Source organism: Bos indicus x Bos taurus, chromosome 9 (assembly GCF_003369695.1).
Source record: "Bos indicus x Bos taurus breed Angus x Brahman F1 hybrid chromosome 9, Bos_hybrid_MaternalHap_v2.0, whole genome shotgun sequence".
NCBI classification, from domain to species: Eukaryota; Metazoa; Chordata; class Mammalia; order Artiodactyla; family Bovidae; genus Bos; species Bos indicus x Bos taurus.
In genome coordinates, this window is record NC_040084.1 from 87,073,524 (window position 1) to 87,097,597 (window position 24,074).

General features: G+C 48.9%; 2 pseudogenes; one reads left to right on the top strand and one right to left on the bottom strand.

The window, feature by feature from the left end:
- LOC113898754 overlaps positions 1–14,827 on the bottom strand; it is a 35,654-nt pseudogene extending 20,827 nt beyond the window's left edge.
- Positions 14,828–15,878: 1,051 nt separating this feature from the next.
- Positions 15,879–22,909, top strand: LOC113898542 (annotated as a pseudogene).
- Positions 22,910–24,074: the final 1,165 nt, after the last annotated feature.

Consider the following 24,074-nt stretch of genomic DNA (forward strand, 5'->3'; position numbering starts at 1 on the left):
CAAAAAAAAAGGAGGGGAAGAGATGGGGGGTTGGAGGTTGGGGAGTTTCTTGGGGGGGGTTGCAGAGGACGGCCCCGGGCACCTAGGCCACCTAGCGGACCCGAGCGGTACCAGCGGCAGCCTGCCGGATCCCCATCCCAGGGAGACCGCCCTGCACATCCATCCTGCTGTGAGCGCCCACCTCCACCGCCCAGGAGAAGGAAACTAGGTCACTTGCTGCTGCCCACCTGGCTTGAGCCCTTGAAAGATGAATAACTCCTACCCCGGCCACCCTGCCGGTGTTAACTGATCCATCATAAAGAGCACTGGTCCTTCAAAGGCCCAGAGCAGTAGGAGAGGGACCCTAATTCCCTTCAGCAGGAGTAAGAAGCGACCAGAGAGCAGTAGAGAAGGGACGTACATCTCTTCAGCAGTAGTAAGAAGGGACCAGAGAGAAGTAAGGAAGGACCTGCTGGTCCTTCAATGGCCGAGAGCAGTAGGGAAGGGGCCTACTTCCTTCAGCAGTAGGAAGTAGGGACCAGAGGCAGTAGGGAAGGGACCTGGTGGTCCTTCAAGGCAGAGAGCAGTAGGGAAGGGACCTACTTCAGTTCATCAATACTATGAAGGGACCAGAAGGAGCTCTGTGCACAGATCATCAATTCAGGTCAGTTGCTCAGTCGTGTACGAATCTTTGTGACCCCATGAACCACAGCACGCCAGGGCTCCCTGTCCATCACCAACTCCCAGAGTCCATTGTGTCCGTGATGCCATCTAACCATCTCATCCTCTGTCGTCCCTCAATCTTTCCTGCCCTCAATCTTTCTCAGCATCAGGGTCTTCTCAAGTGATTCAGCTCTTCACATCAGGTGGCCAAAATATTAGAGTTTCAGCTTCAACATCAGTCCTTCAAATGAATACCCAGGACTGATTTCCTTTAGGATGGACTGGTTGGATCTCCTTGCAGTCCAAGGGACTCTCAAGAGTCTTCTCTAACACCACAGTTCAAAAGCATCAATTCTTTGGCCCTCAGCTTTCCTTATAGTCCAACTCTCACATCCATACATGACCACTGGGAAAACCAAGGACTTGAGTAGACGGACTTTTGTTGACAAAGTAATGTCTCTGCTTTTTAATATTCTGTCTCACTCGGTCATAACTTTCCTTCCAAGGAGTGCTGCTGCTGCTGCTGCTAAGTCGCTTCAGTCGTGTCCGACTCTGTGCGACCCCATAGACGGCAGCCCACCAGGCTCCCCTACCCCTGGGATTCTCCAGGCAAGAACACTGGAGTGGGTTGCCATTTCCTTCTCCAATGCATGAAAGTGAAAAGTAAAAGTGAAGTTGTGTCTGACCCTCAGCGACCCTATGGACTGCAGCCTACCAGGCTCCCCCATCCATGGATTTTCCAGGCAAGAGTACTGGAGTGGGGTGCCATTGCCTTCGCCGGAAGTTAAATAAGCAGAGTGACAATATACAGTCTTAACGGACTCCTTTTCCTATTTGGAACCAGTCTGTTGTTCCATGTGCAATTCTCACTGTTGCTTCCTGACCTGCATACAGGTTTCTCAAGAGGCAGGTCAGGTGGTCTGGTATTCCCATCTATTTCAGAACTTTCCACAGTTCATTGTGATCCACACAGTCAAAGCCTTTGGCATAGTAAAAAGAAAAAAGCAGAAATAGATGTTTTTCTGGAACTCTCTTGCTTTTTCGATGATGCAGCGGATGTTGGCAATTTGATCTCTGGTTCCTCTGCCTTTTCTAAAACCAGCTTGAACATCTGGAAGTTCACGGTTCATGTATTGTTGAAGCCTGGCTTGGAGAATTTTAAGCATCACTTTACTAGCATGTGAGATAAGTACGATTGTGTGGTAGTTTGAGCATTCTATGGCATTGCCTTTCTTTGGGATTGGAATGAAAACTGACGTTTTCCAGTCCTGTGGCCACTGCTGAATTTTCCAAATTTGCTGGCATATTGAGTGCAGCACTTTCACAGCAACATCTTGCAGGATTTGAAAGACCTCAACTGGAATTCCATCACCTCCACTAGCTTTGTTTGTAGTGATGCTTCCTAAGGCCCACTTGACTTCACATTCCAGGATGTCTGGCTCTAGGTGAGTGATCACACCATCGTGATTATCTTAGTCATGAAGATCTTTTTTTGTACAGTTCTTCAGTGTATTCTTGCCACCTCTTCTTAATATCTTCTGCTTCTGTTAGGTCCATAACATTTCTGTCCTTTATCGAGCCCGTCTTTGCATGAAATGTTCCCTTGGTATCTCTCATTTTCTTGAAGAGATCTCTAGTCTTTCCCATTCTGTTGTTTTCCTCTATTTCTTTGCATTGATCACTGAAGAAGGCTTTCTTATCTCTCCTTGCTATTCTTTGGAACTCTGCATTCAGATGCTTATATCTTTCCTTTTCTCTTTGCTTTTCACTTCTCTTCTTTTCACAGCTATTGTTACCCTCCCCAGACAGCCATTTTGCTTTTTTGCATTTCTTTCCCATGGGGATGGTCTTGATCCCTGTCTCCTGTACAATGTCACGAACCTCAGTCCATAGGTCATCAGGCACTATATCTATTAGATCTAGTCCCTTAAATCTATTTCTCACTTCCACTGTATAGTCATACGGGATTCGATTTAGTTCATACATGAATGTTCTAGTGGTTTTCTCCACTTTCTTCAATTTCAGTCTGAATTTGGCAATAAGGAGTTCATGATCTGAGCCACAGTCAGCTCCCAGTCTTGTTGTTGCTGACTGTATAGAGCTTCTCCATCTTTGGCTGCAAAGACTATAATCAATCTGATTTCAGTGTCGACCATCTGGTGATGTCCATGTGTAGAGTCTTCTCTTGTGTTGTTGGAAGAGGGTGTTTGCTATGACCAGTGCATTCTCTTGGTAGAACTCTATTAGCCTTTGCCCTGCTTCATTCTGTACTCCAAGGCCAAATTTGCCTGTTACTCCAGGTGTTTCTTGACTTTCTACTTTTGCATTCCAGTCCCCTATAATGAAAAGGACATCTTTTTTGGGTGTTAGTTCTAAAAGGTCTTGTAGGTCTTCATAGAACTGTTCAGTTTCTTCAGCGTTCCTGGTCAGAGCATAGACTTGGATTACCGTGATATTGAATGGTTTGCCTTGGAAACAAATAGAGATCATTCTGTCATTTTGAGATTGCATCCAAGTACTGCATTTCAGACTCTTTTGTTGACCATTCTGGCTACTCCATTTCTTCTAAGGGAGTCTTGGCCACAGTAATAGATATAATGGTCATCTGAGTTAAATTCACCCATTCCAGTCCATCTTAGTTTGCTGATTCCAAGAATGTTGATGTTCACTCTTGTCACCTCCTGTTCAACCACTTCCAATTTGCCTTGGTTCATGGACCTGACATTCCAGGTTCCTATGCAATCTTGCTCTTTACAGCATCAAACCTTGCTTCTATCACCAGTCCCACCCACAACTGGGTGTTGCTTTTGCTTTGGCTCCATCCCTTCATTCTTTCTGGAGTTATTTCTCCATTGATCTCCAGTAGCATGTTGGGCACCTACCAACCTGGGGAGTTCATCTTTCAGTGTCCTGTCTTTTTGCCTTTTCATGCTGTTCATGGGGTTCTCAAGGCAAGAATATTGAAGTGGCTTGCCATTCCCTTCTGCAGTGGACCGCATTCTGTCAGACCTCTCCACCATGACCAAACTAGGGTCTGGCTGCTTCCCACTCAAAAGCCATTAGAGAGGTCACGTTGATGGAAAGGAAAGTTTGCCTTATTTTGGATGCCAGCAGTGGTGGACGGGAAGAGGGTAGGGGACTTCCATGATGGCTCAGTGGTAAAGAATCTGCCCAGATCCACCTGTCAATGCCCGTCTTAGGTGGCCCCACATGGCATGGCTTGGTTTCACTGAGTTAGACAAGGCTGTGGTCCGTGTGATCAGATTGGCTAGTTGTCTGTGATTGTGGTTTCCGTCTGTCTGCCCTCTGATGCCCTCTCTTAGTGCCTATGGTCTCACTTGGATTTCTCTTACCTTGGATGTGGGGTATCTCTTCATGGCTGCTCCAGCAAAGCACAGCCGCTGCTCCTTACCGTGGACGTGGGGTACCTCCTCTCGGTTATTTAATCAATAGAAATTGATAAGAGGCCAGACGAGCAATTCAGGCTAGGTTTTATTGGTGTTCCTGAAACTAGGGTCTGGCTGCTTCCCGCTCAAAAGCCATTAGAGAGGTCATGTTGATGGAAAGGAAAGTTTGCCTTATTTTCGATGCCAGCAATGGTGGAGGGGAAGCGGGTAGGGGACCTCCATTGTGGCTCAGTGGTAAAGAATCTGCCCAGAATCCACCCGTCAATGCAGGAGGTATGGGTTCACTCTCTTGATCAGAAAGATTCCTTGCAGAGGGAAATAGCAACCCACCCCAGTATTCTTGCCTGGAAAATCCCATGGACAGAGGAGTCTGGCAGGCTACAGTCCATGGGGTCACAAAGAGTCACACACTTAGCGACTAAACAAATGGAGGTGAGCGGGGTGTGGGAAGGATGGACATCTGTCCAAAGGCTGACTCCCCTCAACTGACAATAAGTGGGCAAGAACTTTTATAGACAGAGGGACGGGGCTGCATGCAGAAACAGCACAGTCAGCTCTGACAGTCATCTCCAAATTGGTCATGGATGGTCTGACCAGAGTCATCTTGATTGTTTCAAGGACAATTAATCTTTGGTTCCATGGTTGGTTTGTTCTCATCTCCTTGAGGACAATTCTTGGAATTGTGGCAGCTTGTATCATGGCTACAGTCTGGTCATCATGTAGCTAATTTCTTCCAACTGGTGGGAATTTATGTATCTATAAGACAGCTCACAGGATAGAGCTCAGAATATTATCAATAGCCCTTGAGAAGGACCTCAAAGTCCTTGACTACGCTTAATGACTACATTATTCTTATTTGGTCTCCTTTGACTACTTTCCCTAGTTTCTGCATTTTCCCACTTCTCTGATTAAGCTTAGTGTGTGGCTAAAGCTTTTCCACAGACAAAAGGCAGGCTGAAGACATGGTGGGGCAAGGACCATAGGGTCCCGCTCTGTTTCATCAGAATTCCTGCTACAGTTTGAGGGAAGGGAAACAAGTTCCCTCGCTCGATCCTGAGGGGGACAAGCTGGTCCCTTATGTGGGGTGAGGGTGGGGGCGGATCCGTGGGTCAGGCAGGAGGGGTGGCTTAGGTGGTCTGCCCACCCCGTTGGTGGTGCTGTGTGTCGGCTTATACTCACTACCTTGCTTTTGCTCCCAACACCTCAGTAGTGGCAGCTGGGGTTTGATCTTATTGTATCTTGTTGCTCATAATTTGTCCCAACTGTGCATACATGCAGCACTTTTTCTCCCTTTATAGTGTCTTTGCATTTTTATGCTTCATGAGACCTTTGTCCAGGTCCCAGCCTGTCTCAGGTGTGACAGAAGCAGGAGGAGAAGAGGGAATTCTGGCTTGGACTCCCTGGTCATATACTTTCCCACGGTCTATACTCAACACCTAGAAAATGATTTCTCAAAATAACTGAACCCCCTTCCATCTGATTTCATCAATCTAGTTAATTGGAAGAACTGCTGTATGGAGTTAATTTCACAGTGTGTAGTGAATTAACTTATCATACACATATCTAAAACTGGTTCTGGCTACGTGCCATCCTTGTGGGATGAATTGAGGAAATAGTCACTGAACTCAATTACTGTGCTCCATGGTTCAGATGAAGAGTGTGACTGACACAGAGAGAGATCCTGGCCACACTGTGTGAGGAGATGCTCAACAGGGGCAGCTGCTGTCTCCATGCCTGCCAAGTTCCCATTTCTCAGCAAGAGCCCAATAAATATTTATTGAATGATTAAATGTTCAGTTACTGCTAGTTTTCTAGTGTTAATGAATATGTTATCAGTCCAGGATCATCAATAGATGGTAAAATTATGGGCTGAAATATTGTCAGGGAACAGGATATTCCTGTTTTATAATAGAGGAATATTACAATATTCCTATTATTATTACTGATTTATAATAGAGGAATATTCCTCTATTCTAACACAGAAGTGAAGTTTCAACCCACATTTTTTGTCTGTGCAAATATCAGAATCAAACTCACCTTTTATTTTTATCATTATCATCATGTGATCACTTCCTACTCTGTATCTTATTGACATTCTGGAGACTTTGGTATGACCTCCTTTATCCTGACTATTGAGGACTTTTTCTTCTTTAATGTGAGTTGCTGTGTGGTTTCCACTGGCTTTATTTTGAGAAGTGTGACCAGGGTAACCTTAATCTTTCTTTAGCTGGACTAAACTGCCAGACCACCTGACCTGCCTCTTGAGAAATCTGTAGGCAGGTCAGGAAGCAACAGTTAGAACAGGACATGGAACAACATACTGGTTCCAAATATGAAAAGGAGTCCGTCAAGGCTGTATATTGTCACCCTGCTTATTTAACTTCTATGCAGAGTACATCATGAGAAACTCTGGACTGGAAGAAACACAAGCTGGAATCAAGATTGCCAGGAGAAATATTAATCACCTCAGATATGCAGATGACACCACCCTTATGGCAGAAAGTGAAGAGGAACTCAAAAGCCTCTTGATGAAAGTGAAAGTGGAGAGTGAAAAAGTTGGCTTAAAGCTCAAAATTCAGAAAACGAAGATCATGGCAACCAGTCCCACCACTTCATGGGAAATAGATGGGGAAACAGTGGAAACAGTGTCAGACTTTATTTGGGGGGCTCCAAAATCACTGCAGATGGTGACTGCAGCCATGAAATTAAAAGACGCTTACTCCTTGGAAGGAAGGTTATGACCAACCTCGATAGCATATTGAAAAGCAGAGACATTACTTTGCCAACAAAGGTCCGTCTAGTTAAGGCTGTGGTTTTTCCTGTGGTCATGTATGGATTTGAGAGTTGGACTGTGAAGAAGGCTGAGTGCTGAAGAATTGATGCTTTTGAAGTGTGGTGTTGGAGAAGACTCTTGAGAGTCCCTTGGACTGCAAGGAGATCCAACCAGTCCATTCTGAAGGAGATCAGCCCTGGGATTTCTTTGGAAGGAATGATGCTGAAGCTGAAACTCCAGTACTTTAGCCACCTCATGTGAAGAGTTGACTCATTGGAAAAGACTGTGATGTTGGGAGGGATTGGGGGCAGGAGGAGAAGGGGACAACAGAGGATGAGATGGCTGGATGACATCACTGACTTGATGGACATGAGTCTGAGTGAACTCTGGGAGCTGGTGATGGACAGGGAGGCCTGGCGTGCTGCGATTCATGGGGTCTCAAAGAGTCGGACATGACTCAGCGATCGAACTGAACTGAAACTTTAGATGAAGCTTGAGCTCATTCCAGGCTCTAGGCCTCTAACTTCCCTTTTCTTAGAACATTTTACTCAAAATCTTGTCACTTTTTATCCTACCAGTTTTACAACTCAGGACTGTTTTCTCAAAGCCCTGGGAGACATCTCTTTCTTTCTTTCTCTTAAGGTGACTTATTAAGGCCATTTATTACTTAAATGTGCTAGCATACTCTATGACCAAACCCACCCAGATGAAAGGAAGAATGAGAACTAAGACAAGCTATACACCTAGTGGAAAAGGAGTCAGTGAAGGATACTAATTTGCCAGTCTATGTGACATGAGCTTTTCTACTGTGTATTATCTAATAAGGTATAACTTCCTTTGCTGCTGTTGCTGCTGTTTAGTCCCTAAATCATGTCCAACTCTGTGAGACTTCATGGACTGTACCCAGCCAGGCTCCTATGTCCAAGAGATTTCCCAGGGAATAATACTGGAGTGGCATCTGTTTACAGTTTTTTGTTTTTTTTTTTTTGGTTGCCCTGGGTCTATGTTTCTGCGTGCAGGCTTCCTCCAGCTGCAGCTAGCAGGGGCTCCTCTCTAGTTGCAGTGCTTGGGCTTCTCATTGAGGTGGCTCCTCTTGTTGTGGAGCACTGGCCTTAGGCATGTGGGGTTCAGTAGTTACGGTATTGGGTTTGGCAGTTATGGCCTGCAGGCTCTAGAGTGTGGGCCTTGGGAGCCATCTCTTTGAATCTGAAGTATTAAAGGAGATAGTGCTGGCATCTCCCAGTCTCTGTAGGAGGGTAGGAGCCTATATTTGGCTCCCAAGTAGCTCAGTTGGTAAAGAATCCACCTGCAAGGCAAGAGACCCAGGTTCAATCCTTGGGTTGGGAAGATCCCTTGGAGGAGGGCCTGGCAACTCACTCCAGTATTCTTGCCTGGAGAATCCCTGTGGGCAGAGGAGCCTGGAGGGCTTTAGTACGTGGAGTCACAAAGAGTCAGACAGGACGGAGCAACTAGGCCCAGCACAGCACAGGAGCCCGTACTAGTCAGCTGGTCCTGCCATACAAAGGACCACAGACTGGATGGCTTACCCAACAAACACAGGTTTTTCTACAGTTCTGTAGGGAGGCAGTCCAAGATCATGGTGCTGGAGGGTTTGTATCTTTATAAGATCAATGTATCTTATTTTTTGATGCATTTCAAACTTGAAGACAGTACAACATTTGCCTCAAACACTTCATCATGTAGTTGAGGAACTAATGGTCTTTTCTGCCTTTGAATCTGTACTCTGTTTCCTCATGTCACCTTGAACTTCTAATTTAATGAATACTGCTGCATTTTCTTTAATGGAAAGTATTAATTTTTTAGTTTTAATATTTAAAGTTTAAGGTTTAAAATTTAGTTTCCCAGGATAGGAATTGAGATGCAGCATTTTTATTTTTTGGCTGTGCCATGAGGCATGTAGGATCTTGTTCCTTAACCAGGGATCAAACCCCTACCCCTAGCAGTCTAAGCATGGAGTCTTTACCACTGGGCCACCAGGGAAGCCCCTGATCCACCATTTTAATGTATATACATATATATTTATATATAAATATATATTTATAATATGGATATTATAAACATATTTTATATTTACCTTTAATCTCAGGAAAAGATAAATGAACACTAAAGGGAGCCTCCCCAACTGGGTAAATAGTACAAATTGAAGAGCTCTGGTCCATGGATGGAAATGAAGAAAGAACATAAGATAAAAATAGACATCAGGAATCAAGATAGCCTTTCATTACCGTCCCTTTTGGTTGTTGTTCTTAGTGTTAGTCCTGTTCAGAATGATCATCTCCAATACATTTTTAGGGGATATATCAACCAGTTCAGTTCAGTTCAGTCGCTCAGTCGTGTCCGAATCTTTGCGACCCCACGAATCACAGCACGCCAGGCCTCCCTGTCCATCACCAACTCCCAGAGTTCACTCAGACTCACGTCCATCAAGTCAGTGATGTCATCCAGCCATCTCATCCTCTGTCGTCCCCTTCTCCTCCTGCCCCCAATCCCTCCCAGCATCACAGTCTTTTCCAATGAGTCAACTCTTTGCATGAGGTGGCCAAAGTATTGGAGTTTCAGCTTCAGCATCATTCCTTCCAAAGAAATCCCAGGGCTGATCTCCTTCAGAATGGACTGGTTGGATCTCCTTGCAGTCCAAGGGACTCTCAAGAGTCTTCTCCAACACCACACTTCAAAAGCATCAATTCTTCGGCGCTCAGCTTTCTTCACAGTCCAACTCTCACATCCATACATGACCACAGGAAAAACCATAGCCTTGACTAGACGGACCTTTGTTGGCAAAGTAATGTCTCTGCTTTTGAATATGATATCAACCAGGCTCCCCTCTAATTTTCAGAAAATGATAGGGAACCCAGCTTCAGAATTCTCTCTCCCAGGGGACTCATGAACGTGATGTTAGCAAGACCACAGTCATAGGAGAGAAAAACCTCTCCGTCCACCTGGCCTTGAACCTCACACCATGGCTGTCCAGGTCTGGGCTGAGGATTGATGGTCAAATTATAGGAAAGAGAGTGAGCATGTGTGAAGGCAAAACACAGTGAGGGTGAGGTTGGGAGAAAAAGACCCATAGGCTCCTTCCCCAGTTATGTGAGAGTGGAGTAAGGCTGCAGGGCTGGGCTGACAGAGCAGGACGGCCCCGCCTGCCCCACCACCCCAAACACACCCCAGGTACTGGCTGAGGAAGAGGAGGAAGCCTTGATCAGGCCAAAAAACCACACGGCCCTGGATGTGCCTATCTCCACTCTGTTCAAAAGCTCCACACCTAGCATGAACTGACACAATTTTTTCCAGAGGCGGGCCAGGCCAGCTCAGAAGGAGAGGCCTAAACACAGAGGACTGTGAGAATGTCTCCGAGTGTCCTGAGGAGAGATGGGGAGCCTTTGGGGGCTGCTCCTGAGGAAGCAGGATCACAGTGGGGCAGAATGAGCATAGGACCCAAAGCTGGAGAAGGGAGAGCTCACAATTAGGGGTCACAGGACTTAGCAAGGCCAGGGAGATGGTGCTGATCTCCCACTAGGATGGGTCTTGGAAGCCTGGAGAAAGGCCTGGCCCACCTGGCATGAAAGAGAAAGTCCAGAACTTCCAAGGCAGGTGGAACAGGAGGGGATCCAAGGCTCAGAGAAGTGAATCTGCCAGGGTGGACACGGTATGAAAGGGCAGGTAAGTGTGCAATCCACCAGCTCCATGGGAAAGCCTGATGGACTCCATGGAGCCTGAGAGGAAAGCGTGGATGAGAAACATGTCCAACAGCGCAAGTGAAATCTGCTGGGACTTGAAACCTAGGATCTGTAGACCTTCGCTCTAGTGCTTGCACCTGGACAGTGATCTCCTCCAGCAACAAAATACAAAGCAATTATAAGGGACTGAAAATAACTGCATGCATGCCAAGTTGGGCTTAATTATGAATGAAAAGATAAAACACCCAACTGGAAAAGCAGGGTGCGGGGTATGATCCCTGCACAGGACACTGCCACGACGGTGGGCAGACCACCTAAGCCATCCCTCAGGTCCTAAGCCTTGACCTGCCCCTACCCTCACCCATATAAGGGACCAGCCTGCCTCCCCCACCGCCCTCCCCCCAAGGGAATGAGCAAGGAAACCTGTGGCTTGTGCTTGCGCCCTCACACTGCAGCATGTGTCCCAGTGAAGCCTCGCCTAAATTTCTTATCTGGCCTCTTATCCACTTCTATTGATTAGGGTTCTGTTCGTGCCCTCCAAGAGTCTATTCCCCCAGTCCTGTGTACGTTCTGGCAGGTCTTTGGTGGGGTTAATGGCGACCTCCACCAAGAGGACTTATGCAATACCCATGTCTGCAGCACCAAGCATACCCAAGTCTGCCGAACCCAGAGCCCCTGCCCCTGCGGCATCACTGACTCAATGGGCATGAGTTGAGTAAACACCGGGAGTTGGTGATGGACAGGGAGGCCTGGCGTGCTGCAGTCCATGGGGTCACAAAGAGTCGGACACAACTGAGCGACTGAATGAACTGAACTGAATGAACTGATTGAAGAAGGAGGCCAAGAAGCCTGGTCGCTAACATACTCTGTGGCAACCATGAAGGGCTACTGTCCCCTTTCTGCCAGAGCATCTGGGCATCTCTGTGACCTTGGGGTGCAACTTCCCTGTGGTGAACAGTGGCCGCCTGAACCTTGGCTCAAAGTCACCAGTTTGGTTGGTCTGCCTTCCTGGCCCCTGGAGGCCTCAGGGCCTTCATTCAGGCATTGCACTCCCCCTCACCCTTTGTCCCTTTCCCTCATCTATTATCTCTCCACTTCTTCTCTCTCTGTCCTCTTCTCTCTCTGCCTTATCCTTCTGACAGAGTGGACCTTGGCAAGGACAGCCTCACTCCTCTCAACTTAGGAGACAAAGCTCCCTCTGGCTGTCAATGGTTCACTTTGATGGGTGACAAGGTGGTGGGAGAGACCCACCTCATACCCTGCAGGTCTTGGTCCAGCAGGTTCTGCCTCATAGGAGATTTGTGAGAATGATAGAGGTTCAAACCTCTTATTAGGTAGTGGCTGGACGTCTGATCATACCAATATTCTCACTTCTATTTTCCTGCCACCAAGAGAAGTCCCATTGGGAACTCAGTGATGTGGCAGATTTCTATATGCTGGTTTATGCGTGGGTGAGAATCCCACCTCTGGGCTGCAGGCCCACAGCTGATGTACAAGGGGCTGGTTTCTGGGCTTGATCACCCCAGTGGGCAGTGGACAGGGTGCTCCCTCCCTCACTGGCCCTTTCTGGAAGCCTGCAGGTTGGTGCCTGAATAAATAGACACCCGCAGGTGCAGGGGTTGAAAAGGCAATGGCTCCCTTTCCGTTTTTCAGTCTTTTCTGTCCCTCCTCCCTTTTGCTCTCCCTTGGTCCTCATATCTACACTCCTTTCCTTTTACATCCAGGAGACTCCCTTTTGGGTCACCTTTTTCACCACCACTTGTTTGTTTTGTGTCCCCACTTCAGGCTTGAGGTTCAGGCAAGGGTTCATGGCCCCTTTGAGAGAAGAGTTGGGCTGGGCTGGACAAAGTGCTCCAGAGGCCACTTCCTAGTAAGACCCTCTCTTTGTTTCTTGTTTGTTAATTTTCTGTCATTGGTAGGTTCTCTCAGTCAGTGAATTTAAAAGCATTTTTGTTTTACGTACTTTCGTCTGTCCAATTGCTCCTGCAAATCTCTGCTACAATTGTGGGCATGGGTTACTTGTTGTTCAGTCACTCAGTCATGTCTGACTCTTTGCAACCCCATGGACTGCAAGAACCAGGCTTCCTTGTCCTTCACCATTTACTGGAGCTTGCTCACACTCATATCGATTGAGTCAGTGATCCCATCCAACCATCTCGTCCCCTGTCATCCCCTTCTCCTCCTGCCTTCAATCTTTCCCAGCATCTTTCCCAGGTCTTTTCCAGTGAGTTGGCTCTTCACATCAGGTGGCCAAAGTATTGGAGCTTCAACTTCAGCATCAGTCCTTCCAATGATATTCAGGACTGATTTCCTTTAGGATTGACTGGTTTGATTTCCTTGCTGTCCAAGGGACTCTCAAGAGTCTTCTCCAACACCACAGCTCAAAAGCATCAATTCTTCAGTGTTCAGCCTTCTTTATGGTCTAACATGACTCTCACATCCATACATGACTATTGAAAAAACCATAGCTTTGACAATAGGGACCTTTGTTGGCAAAGTGATATCTCTGCTTTTTAGTATGCTGTCTAGGTGTGTCATAGCTTTTCTTCCAAGGAGCAAGCATCTTTTAATTTCATGGCTGCAGTCACTGTTCACAATCCTTTTGGAAGACTTTAAAAACAAAACAAACAAAAAAGGGTACTTCCATTTCTCCCTTCCAAAATGTAAGTTTTTCACCTGGGTTCTCAGGAACCATCTGATCCATCTGTGGTCCCCCAGAGTGAGGAAAAATAGCATTTTTAAAACCGAAGCAGTAAAACAAGGAGATTTCTGCTTCTGTCTTTACATGGAAATGAATTTGTAACTGAACTGGATTTAATTGGGTAAAGGGAAAGTAAGCCCTATATAAATAAACTCTCAGAAATATCAATAAAGCTCACCAGAACACATTTCTGTCACCAGGGACGACCCTGAGTCAGAATGATTGGCCAGAGATGACCCAGAAACTAACTCCATCACCAAAGAACCTGAGACTACAAGCCATGTGGCAGAGCAGTTCTCCTGGGTTCCCTTACCCTGTTGCTCTCTGCCCTGTAGCCCCTTCCCAAAAAAAGCCTCTTGCTTTGACAGCATGGAACAATTCATTTCCCAGTGTTAGACAAAAGTGCACTCTCACACCCTCAAGGAGTCCCCCTTTCTGTAAGAGATGGTGACTCTGGTGGGATTTCTTCACTACGACTGATGCCCTGACTATTCAGATACTTAGGGACAAGCTTGTCCACTGACTGACCCAACCCAATGGCCTGAACTGGTATTTTCTTTTGTCCCTTGTCTCCTCCCAACTCCAAGGACTGGCCTGAGTGCCCCGATTTGATAAGGAACACGGTAAGGAAGAAAGATCATCGAAAAAACAAGAGAGTTCTAGAAAAACATCTACTTCTGCTTTATTGACTACGCCAAAGCCTTTGACTGTATGGATCACAACAAACTGTGGAAAATTCTTCAAGAAGTGGGAATACCAGCCCGCCTGACCTGCCTCTTGAGAAATCTGTATGGAGGTCAGGAAGCAACAGTTAGAACTGGACATGGAACAACAGAGTGGTTCCAAATTGGGAAAAGAGTACATCAAGGCTATATATTATCACCCTGCTTATTTAACTTATATGCAGAGTTGTGAGGTGAGGTTCATGGCCATCCTCCTCTGCGTCCCGTGGCACGGTGTTCAACACTGACTTCTGCCCAGTCCCAGTCTCCCTCTCCGAGTTGTGCATGGCCTGCTCAGGAGTCTGGCGGATGGCTCCACTGGACTCAACTCCTGGCCCGAGATAGCAGGGCCTCTCTTCCTCAAGGCGAGGCCTCTCGGAGCTTCTTGCTGGCGTGTGCAGCTCCTCTGGGGCTCCGTCTGACCGGAGGCTGCAGGTCTCCAGCTCGTCTTCGCTGACCACCTGCAGGGGCATGTCTTCGTCAGAGCTCAGAGGCTGCCTCTTCTCGTCTGCTGTCTCCACAGTCTCCTTCTCTATTTTGATGGGCATACTGGACTTGCCGGATTTCTTCTTGGGCAGGGTGTCAAACGGCATTTCGTTCGAAGCCAGCTGTTCCGGGATGGATGAGGACAGCAGAGGGAGGGAGGGCAGCATCCCAGGGGTGTTGGCCAGCTCGGCCGGAGTGGCTGGGCTGCGGTAGAAAGACAGGACTGGCTGGACAGTCTTCAGGTTGGGGAAGACCACCCCGTTGTGGCTGAGGCTCGGGAAGGTTGGCTGGCTCCGGGAGTCTTCCATCATGAGAAACGCTGGGCTGGAGGAAGCACAAATTGGAATCAAGATTGCTGGGAGAAATATCAATAACCTCAGATATGCAGATGACACCACCCTTATGGCAGAAAGTGAAGAAGAACTAAAGAGCCTCTTGATGAAAGTGAAAGAGGAGAGTGAAAAAGCTGGCTTAAAGCTCAACATTCAGAAAACGAAGATCATGGCATCTGGCCCCATCACTTCATGGCAAATGGATGGGGAAACAAGGAAACAGTTAGAGACTTTATATTCTTGGGCTCCAAAATCACTGCATGTGGTGACTGCAGCCATGTAATTAAAAAACGCTTGCTCCTTGGAAGAAAAGTTACAACCTACCTAGACAGCATATTAAAAAGCAGAGACATTACTTTGCCAACAAAGGTCCGTCTAGTCAAAGCTATGTTTTTTCCAATAGTCATGTATGGATGTGAGAGTTGAACTGTAAAGAAAGCTGAGCGTGGAAGAATTGATGCTTTTGAACTGTGTGTTGGAGAAGACTCTTGGACTGCAAGAAGATCCAACCAGTCCATCCTAGAGGAAATCAGTACTGAATATTCGTTGGAAGGACTGATGTTGAAGCTGAAACTCCAATCCTTTGGCCACCTGATGCAAAGAACTGACTCACTGGAAAAGACCCTGATGCTGGGAAAGATTGAAGGCGAGAGGAGACGGGACAACAGAGGATGAGATGATTGCATGGCATCACCGACTCAGTGGACATGAGTTTGAGTAAACTGCAGGAATTGGTGATGGACAGGGAGGCCTGGCGTGCTGCAGTCCATGGGGTCGCAAAGAGTCGGACACGAGTGAGCGACTGAACTGAACTGAATTGAAGGAAGAGCGTTGCAGTCTCCTGTAACCAGCGTACGTGGGCGCCCGGTGTAAAAGGCGGGTAGGCTGCTTTACAGGAAGGCAGGCAAGTGAGTGAGGGAGCTGGCAGGAGTTCCCCTCCCAGACCCGGTCGAGGAGCCTCCTAGTGGTAACCTGGGCGGGGCCTGTTGGCGGAGGGGCCTCCCAGGCAGTCAGCGCAGAGGCGGAGGTCCAGGCCACAGCTGCGGGCTAGCGGGAGAGGATCGCGGGTTCTTACTTGGCAGCCTCGCACTCCTGAAAAATTGGGATCCAGGTGGCAAAGGCAGAGATGGGTGGCTCCAAGAGCAGTCTTGGCTTCCTCGTTTTGCTTCTGATTGTGTTGTTTAGCGGGACGTCCAGCGGTGAGTTCGGGGATGAACCTGCTGGGGAATGCGAGGAGGTTGGATGGGGGAAGGGGGATGGGGGTGGTGTCCGTGGGGCTTCGCGAAACTTCTTGCAGCGTGTCGCCGCCGCCCCCTCCTCTTTCCCTTCCCTCGGCCCCTTTGCTCCTCGGAGGCCCCTCCCGGCTTCTTGCCGGCTCTCTGGGCCAGAACAGGGGTGCCTTGGGTGTAGTAGTAATGCCGGGAGTTTGGGAGGTGACGCTGGGAGAAGAGGAGGCCGGGACGCGGCAGGAAATGCGGTTGAAACCCCCCAAGGGTCCAGCCCGCCCCTGGGAAGTGGGAGCCCTGGAGCAGGGCCGTTTGGGACCAGTCGGCCTTCCCAGGGAGAAGGGACCCAGACCCACCCCGAAAAGCACACCCTCCCGCCCCGACCTGTGCAACAGAGACCCTTCTGGTCCCTTCATCTCCCGGCCCTTGAAGGACCAGCGCTCTTTCCCGGCGGTAAGTTATAAACGCAGAGCAGACCCGGGTGCCCAGGCGGCGGCGGCGGCTGCGCCCTCCCGGATGAAACGTGCTTGAGTTGCTCTAGTCCGAGCCGCAGCTGCTGGCTCCACTCCCGGCCCCCGGGCTCCGCGGCGCGGCTCCTCTCCGATCCCTGGGCTCCGCGGCGCGGCTGCATCCGTGACCCCCGAGACTCCGCAGTGCGGCTCCACCCGCGATCCCGGGGCTTCGCGGTGCTGCACCTCCCAGATCCCCGAGACTCAGCGGTGCGCCTCCACCCGCGATCCCCGGGCTCCGCGGCGCGGCTCCTCCCGGATTCCCGACACTCCGTGGTTCGGCTCCTCTACGAACCCCGGGCTCCGCTGCGAGGCTCCACCTCCGACCCCGAGGCTCCGCTGCGCGGCCCCACCCGTGATCCCCGGGCTCCGCGGCGCGGTTCGTTCCCAGATCCCGGGCTCCGCTGCGCGGCTGCACCCCCGACCCCTGGGCTCCGCGGCGCAGCTCCATCCCCGACCCCGGAGGCGGGTGTGAGCCTTTTCCTGATCAGGGACCAGGTGCCCTGGCTCATTGGTCTAGATGCAGAACTTTTTTTATTAGAGAAGTGATCTTGTTGGACACTACGTCTATCCTTTAACCTGTTCGTGCCCAGCGAAACAGATGTCCTGCCTTTCACTTGGCCTGTAGACTCCAAGTTTAATATAAGCAGGTTTCCAGGTAGACAGTTTCATGGACCTGCCCCAGGTCAGCATTTCTGCTTGCTTGGGGTGGGGGTGCGGGGAGCTACGGGGTTGGGGGATTTCCACGCACTATATCAGTGATTTGGCTCTAGCTTTCCTTTTCTGCAAAGTAGATGATGAGGTTATGATACTAAGTGCAGCTCAACTTGACAGTAAATTCTTCAAAAACTTCCCTTCTTCAAAAATTTGAAAGGAAGGAAAATGTGCTACAAAAAAGCAGAACTATTTATGATCCTGTTCATGCAGCTCCAGCTTCTTCTACCCGTGTGTTTTATATCAGCGCAGGGGTTTGCTGTGCAGTTATATTTCTTGTAGTAATAATATTAGCTGTTTTGCACCTTCACAGTATGACAAGAATTGAACTGGAAGACAGCATCAGTGTCCAGTAGTTCCCAAGGGTTGTCTCAGCCATGTCCCAGATGACTCAGTATCTGAGAGGAGATACACCCAACAATGGTACTTCCATCCCGTTATCCTACCTCCTGGGTGGGTAGTGGAGTGTTTTGAGAAGTGCCACTCTTTTGGAGGCCAGAGCTAAGGTGAAGGATATCGAAATATCCAAGGAGAGGATAACTCTATCAACAGAGAGGATGCACTCTAAGAAGGTAGTTTAGGGCATATTTTCCATGGGATTTATGTAGATGAAGAAGATCCAAATAAAGAACAGCAATCATTTGTAAAAACAGAGATTAAGCTTCTGAAATTCAGGTGACAATACTCACTGAATGTTGCAAGCTGTGAGATCTTCATCACAGAAATCTTCCTCCTATTTCTCTTGTGTGTATAGAAGGTAGAGAAAACCCCTGGTGATATTGCCTGACATGAATTGGGAGAATCGTAAATAGTTTTCACAGCATTGCAAATTGTGTGTCTCTGTGTGTATTAGTCAGTCAGTCCTGTCCGATTCTTGCCACCCCATGGACTGTAGCCTGCCAAGCTCTTCTGTCCGAGGAGTTCTTCAGGCAGGAATAATAGAGTGGGTGGCCATTCCCTTCTCCAGGTGATCTTTCCGACCCAGGAATCAAACTCCAGTCTCCTGAATTGCAGGCAGATTCTTTACTGTCTGAGCCACCAGGGAAGCCTCCAGCACAAATTAGTAGAGGCCAATAATCCACAGGCAATTTCTCAACAGGACCTGGTCCACAAGGTCATATTGCCTGTGGAATGGATTACCTGGTCAGAAGAGAAGTTCTCCACAAAGACCTGGCTGCTAGGAGCTCTGCCATTGATGACAACCTCGAGTTAAGAGTACAGATAGCCCCTCTCCAGAGTCTTGTTCCCCATGGACTCTCACTGTGTGGGGGACAATGAAAACGTGGGATCAATGGATGGCTCATGAACGTCTGGTTAAGAATGAGGTCTCCGGACTTCCCTGGTGATCCAGTCGCTAAGACTCCACACTCCCAATGAAGGGGCCCGGTTCGATCCTTGGTCGGGGAACTGGATCCCACATGCTACAACTAAGAAGTCAGCATGTTGCAACTAAGAGTCTTCATGCTGCAAAAAGATCCCAAGTGCCACAACTAAGACCCAATACAGCCAAAAAAAGATAGATATTAAAAGAATAATTTATTTTAGTTCTCCAGTGCTAGTGATGTGTGGGCCTTCAAAGTGATAGTGTAGGAGCTCGTGGCTCTGGGTCAAATACCCTACACGGATGTCGGCTCTTTAGAGATATGAAAGACGGTCATCAAATAGCCCAGCCTATCAACTGTCCTGATGACCATTTGCTGTGATGGCTTGTGCTGGGCCTTAGATTCGGAGGAGAAGCCCAGTCCCAGCAGCTGGCCCAGTGTCTCACAGGGTTCCATGCAGCCCTGGCGGCCTGTGTCTGACTCTCCTCTCCCAGTCCCCCAGTGTCAGGGGGACGGTGCCTGTCGAGGCCCACTTGGAGCCAGCCAGTCACATACATCACCCAGCATCACAGAAGCAGATTTGTCTTTCAGAACACCAAGCTTTAGGAATGCTTTAGCATCTGAACTTTCTAAGACAGACTTACTGATGTGGAATACTTTCTCAATACCACTTTTATTAGCTTGAACTGAAAATGTTTGTGTAAATCTTTTACACATAGTTGCCTTAGAGGTACAGGTATATTCTTAAAAAATAAATAGTTTTTTAAATTGTTTAAACACACATATTTGGACTAGCAATCATACTACCAACTGCTTTTTATTTTCTTAATTCTACAAGGTAATGCAGTTGATTCACCTTTAAAGTTTTGCTTTCTTTCACTAGTTTTGGGAGTGATTTGTCTTCAACATGCAGTACTTTTTCTTAGGAAAATAAAAACCATCCAGCAGTTATGGGCTAATGACCAGCCCCCTCCTTTGCTACAGAGTAGCTATTTGTTCCAAAGTGGCATAAGGGAAGCCACAGGTGTGAGCAGAGGATAGTGGCTATATAACAACTCTAGTGTCACATCTAGGCCAGCTGCTGATGGGTCTTATTTGTTCCCGGTGGCCCTGCTTATGCCAAAACACATAACCACTTCTATCCTATGACAGCTGGCCTAGCTGAACTAATGATTAGGGGTTGCTGAGCCCACATCACGATGGGCAACTCCATTCCATGACCAGAGGCCTCATCTCTGCCAGGCCCCAGGACCACACCAGGAACCATGTTTAAATGGTGTGACTTTCTCCACTGCAACACTTAGGGTCTGTGTTGTGAGCCTTCAAGTAGAAAATGGCACGTAGCCCCTTTCTGACCACAGATACCTCTGATGTCACTGGTTCTGCTGGGTCACCTGCCTAAGAAGCAGCTCCAGCCATGCTCATCGTTCGCCAGTTGTGACTGCTTTTGTGCTGGGACAGCAGGTTGCAGCAGAGACCTAGGGTCCGAGAAGCCTTAATTATTTCTTCTGTACCATTAGAGGAAACCTAAGGCCACAGCAGTATTAAATGGAAATAGGATAGGGACCACACCCCTGCAGCCCTTGAGAGGTTGCAGCTTGGCACTTGTCTCTGTATTTCCTCCAGGATATTGTGTACATGTACTATTGGCAGTTGGGGAGGTAGGGTCTGAAGTTTCAATCTGGAATTCACTAATACAGTAGCCTTCACCACACAATAATTTACTAGCTACTCAGGTCTCCATGCCTGTCACAAGTCCATGGCATGTGAAATGACCACTGTGTGGTCTGTGGACCCAGTGATAACCACTGTAAGCAGAACCTGGGACTGCTATCCATTGATGGCCTGGTACTCTGAGCATCGCTTCAACAATTGGGGGACCATGGTGATGCCACGCTTCCTGTGCCTGATATTAGGACCACACTAGGTGCAATGTGAATGTGAGAGTAGTTTCCGCTTCTGCAGGTTCACTTACCCCAGTGAATAACCATGTTGCTCTTTGGGAAAGAATGGAAGGACTTTTGCCCTAGATGTGGTGATGAAAGTGCCCTCCTCTTTAGAACATGGCTTCTTTCTCTGATGATACCTTCTGAGAAGTGGCTCAGATCCAGAAAATGGGCCTGGATCAGGTGTTTGGTAGGGATGGCTGCCTTTGGCTTCCTGATCATATTGCCTTGTGTTCTGTCTCTCTTTATATCTTTCAATGGTACAGTTTGTATCTAGGTTCCTGCCCATCTGTTTGCCTTTAGGATCGGCCTATGCTATGAGCCGGCATCATATTCTCTGCAGTCAGGCCTTGGCTGGCATTGAGAATCTCTAACCACTTTGACCACTGCACCGACTTTTCTGCTGCCCTAGAGCACCCCCCACTTGGAATCTGATTTTTCTACAACTTCCACCCCTATTTCTGATAGAAGCCCACAGGAACACGGTCTCCTACCACCATCCCTGACCTGCACAAGTCATCCTTGAGCTATTGGAGATGCTTCTCATCCACACTTTCCTCTCAGGCTCCATAGAGTCCATCAGGCTTTCCCATGGAGCTGGTGGATTGCACACTCTCCTGCCCTTTCATACCACGTCCACCCTGGCAGATTCACTTCTCTTAGCCTTGGATCCCCTCCTCTACTACCTGCCTCGGAAGTTCTAGACTTTCTCTTTCATGCTGTGTGGGACAGGCCTTTCTCCCGGCTTCCAAGACCTGTCCTAGTGGGAGATCACCACATCTCCCCAGCCTTGCTAAGCCCAGTGACCCGTGATTATAAACTCTCCCTTATCTAGGTTTGGGTTCTGAGCTCATCCTCCACACCCCCAGCCCCACTGGTTGTGATCCGCTTCCTCAGGAACAGCCCCCTCACCCTCTGCATCTCCCCCAGGACACTCACAGAGAAGCTGACAGTCCTCTGGGTTTAGGCCTTTCCTTCTGAACCAGCCTGGCCCATCCCTGGGAAACGTATGTGTCGGTTAGTGTCACGTGCGGAGCTTGTGAGCAGGGTGGAAATGGGGCATATCCAGGGTTGTGGTGCTTCTTGCCTGACTGAGGCTTCGTCGTCTTCCTCAGTCGTAACTGGTGAGGGGCTGGGGGCGGCAGGCAGAGCTGTCCTGCTATGTCAGCCCAGCCCTGCAGCTGTACTCTGCTCTCACAGAACTGGGGGAGGAGGCCTATGGGTCTTCTTCTCCCAACCTCACCCTCACTGCGGTTTGCCTTCACAGACGCTCACTCTCTTTCCTATAACTTCACCGTCGACCCTCAGCCCAGACCTAGACAGCCATGGTGTGAGGTTCAAGGCCAGGTGGATGGAGAGCTTTATCTCTCCTATGATTGTGGTCATGCTAAGATCATATTCACAAGTCCATTGGGAGAAGAAGTGAAACCATAAAGGCCTGGGAAACACAGATCGAAACACTCAGAAACATCACGGACCAACTGCATGACTTTACACTGGAGAAACAAACAGTCACAGGTAAGTTAGAAAGTCGAAGTACAGGAGGGCCAGATTAGGGGCTCAGCTACATTCACTGTTTGTAAGTAAAGAGTATAATTGGATATTGGTCCTTCCCTAGTAGTCCAGTGGAAGAAGTGGCCTTTGAGGAGAGCACAGGGCCACATTAGCTGGGCCAAGGGAGGTGGACCCAAGTGGGGCAAAGAATCTGTCAAGCCCAAAGGCTGAGCTCTTTCTTTCCCATGGTGGGGGCAGACCCTCTCACCCTGCAGGCCAGGATGACATGTCACTGTGAGGATAACAGACACATCAGTGGATCCTGGCCATTTGGCTTGAATGGACTAATGAGTCTCCACTGTGATTCGGAGAACGGACACTGGAGAGTGGATCACCCTGGAGGCAAAATGGATGAAAGAAAAGTGGGAGAATGACAGAGCTGTGATGGACTTCTTGAAGAAGGTCTCCATGGGAGACTGTCGGTCCTGGCTTCAGGATTTCATGGTGCACTGGGAGAAAATGTTGACGACCTTGGGTAAGTGAGAAGGGAGGAGAAAGTGATACTCCTCTCATGGTGACATGGACTCACCCTTCGTGTGTGTGTGTGTGTGTGTGTGTGTGTGTGTGTGCGTGTGTGTGTGTGTGTTTGACTAAGTGATCCTTCAGAGGTGAGTTGTCCTGGGAGAGCAATGACCCGGGATCCTCTGTCATCCTCCTTCCTCTTCCACTTCCTGACGTCTCGCCTCACAGCACAGGCCTTTGGACGATTGAACATGGATTTTTGCTGATCCCAAACCTGTAGACATCTTTTTGATTTCTGGGATTTATTTCTCACTGTACACTCTTTCCAGAATTTTCTTTTAAATGTCACCAATCCTACTTCTGGAAATCTGTCAATACCACCTCTGCTGTCAGCTCCTGAGGACTTCATCCTCATGTCACCACCTCTGTGTCACAGCAGGACTGAGTGGCTGTGTTGGAAACCTTACTCCCCCATTAGCTGTCAGAGCCCTGTGAGTACTGGCCTCCTCCCTTCCCCCCATCTCGCCTGGGGACCTCTCTCAGGGGTCTCCATGTGATGTGTGTAAACTGTCTGCACAATAGGGGTACCTGAGTCAGGGGGGTGAGGAGACATCTGCCGAGCTTTGGGTCTGGACAAGGGCTTCACTCTTCCTCTCCTTTCAGCATCACCGACCATGGGACCCTCTACAGTGCAGCCCCCGGCCCCAGCCATCAATCACATCACCTGGATCACCACCAGGGTTCTCTCCCATTTCGTCGTAATGGGCATCATAATAGCCTGTATCCTTTACAAGAAGAGGTAGTGAGGGAAGAATTCAGAGGGAAGGCAGGGGCACAGGGCCTGGCCTGTGCAGGCAGCCAACCCCTGCCCCTCGCTGAATCTCCTCACCCTGGAAATGGAGCAGGTGAATAAGACCCCATATCACCTGAGAGCAAAACTCAGAAAGCTCAGCCCTGAGTTCTGAGAGGGCCCCACTGTCAGGTGACATTGTGAAAAGGGAGAGGCCTTCACTAGGCTGAGGGCCTATTGATGCTTAGAGGGTTTAACCAAGTCCCCTGACTGAGCACAGACTGCTGGCTGGCAGGGCCCCCAGTAGGTGGTGTGAGAACAGCAGGCACTCAGGGCGAGGGCAGGACTCACAGGGGCTGAGAGCAGCAGGGGGCTCCACATGATGTGTCAGCCGGGAGGGGACCCACCCAGGGGCCAAGATGAGAGGGGCCGGGCTCTCATCCCAGGAGGAAGGGGTGGGAAGGCCTTTGCAGACCCAACTCCAAAGGCCTGTTCTCACAGGAAGTGGCCTGGGTCACGCAGGCAAGGCAGGAGCCCCACAGCAGAGACTGTGGGAAGGGCTGAGGCCAGACCTGTGCTCCTGAAGCAGCAGCAGTTGTGACTCAGCCTGTGGCCTGCCTGTCAGCAGCCTCCTGGGGACCCAGAGACTCCATCACTGAGTGGTCCTGCTTGACAGGTGCTCTGTCGGCCTCAGGACTCAGTCTTTGCTTGGCTGCCTTTGTTCTCCTGCTGTTCACTTTAGAGTCAGGAGATCACACCCAGGAATTCAGAGCCTGCCTTCCAGTTATGA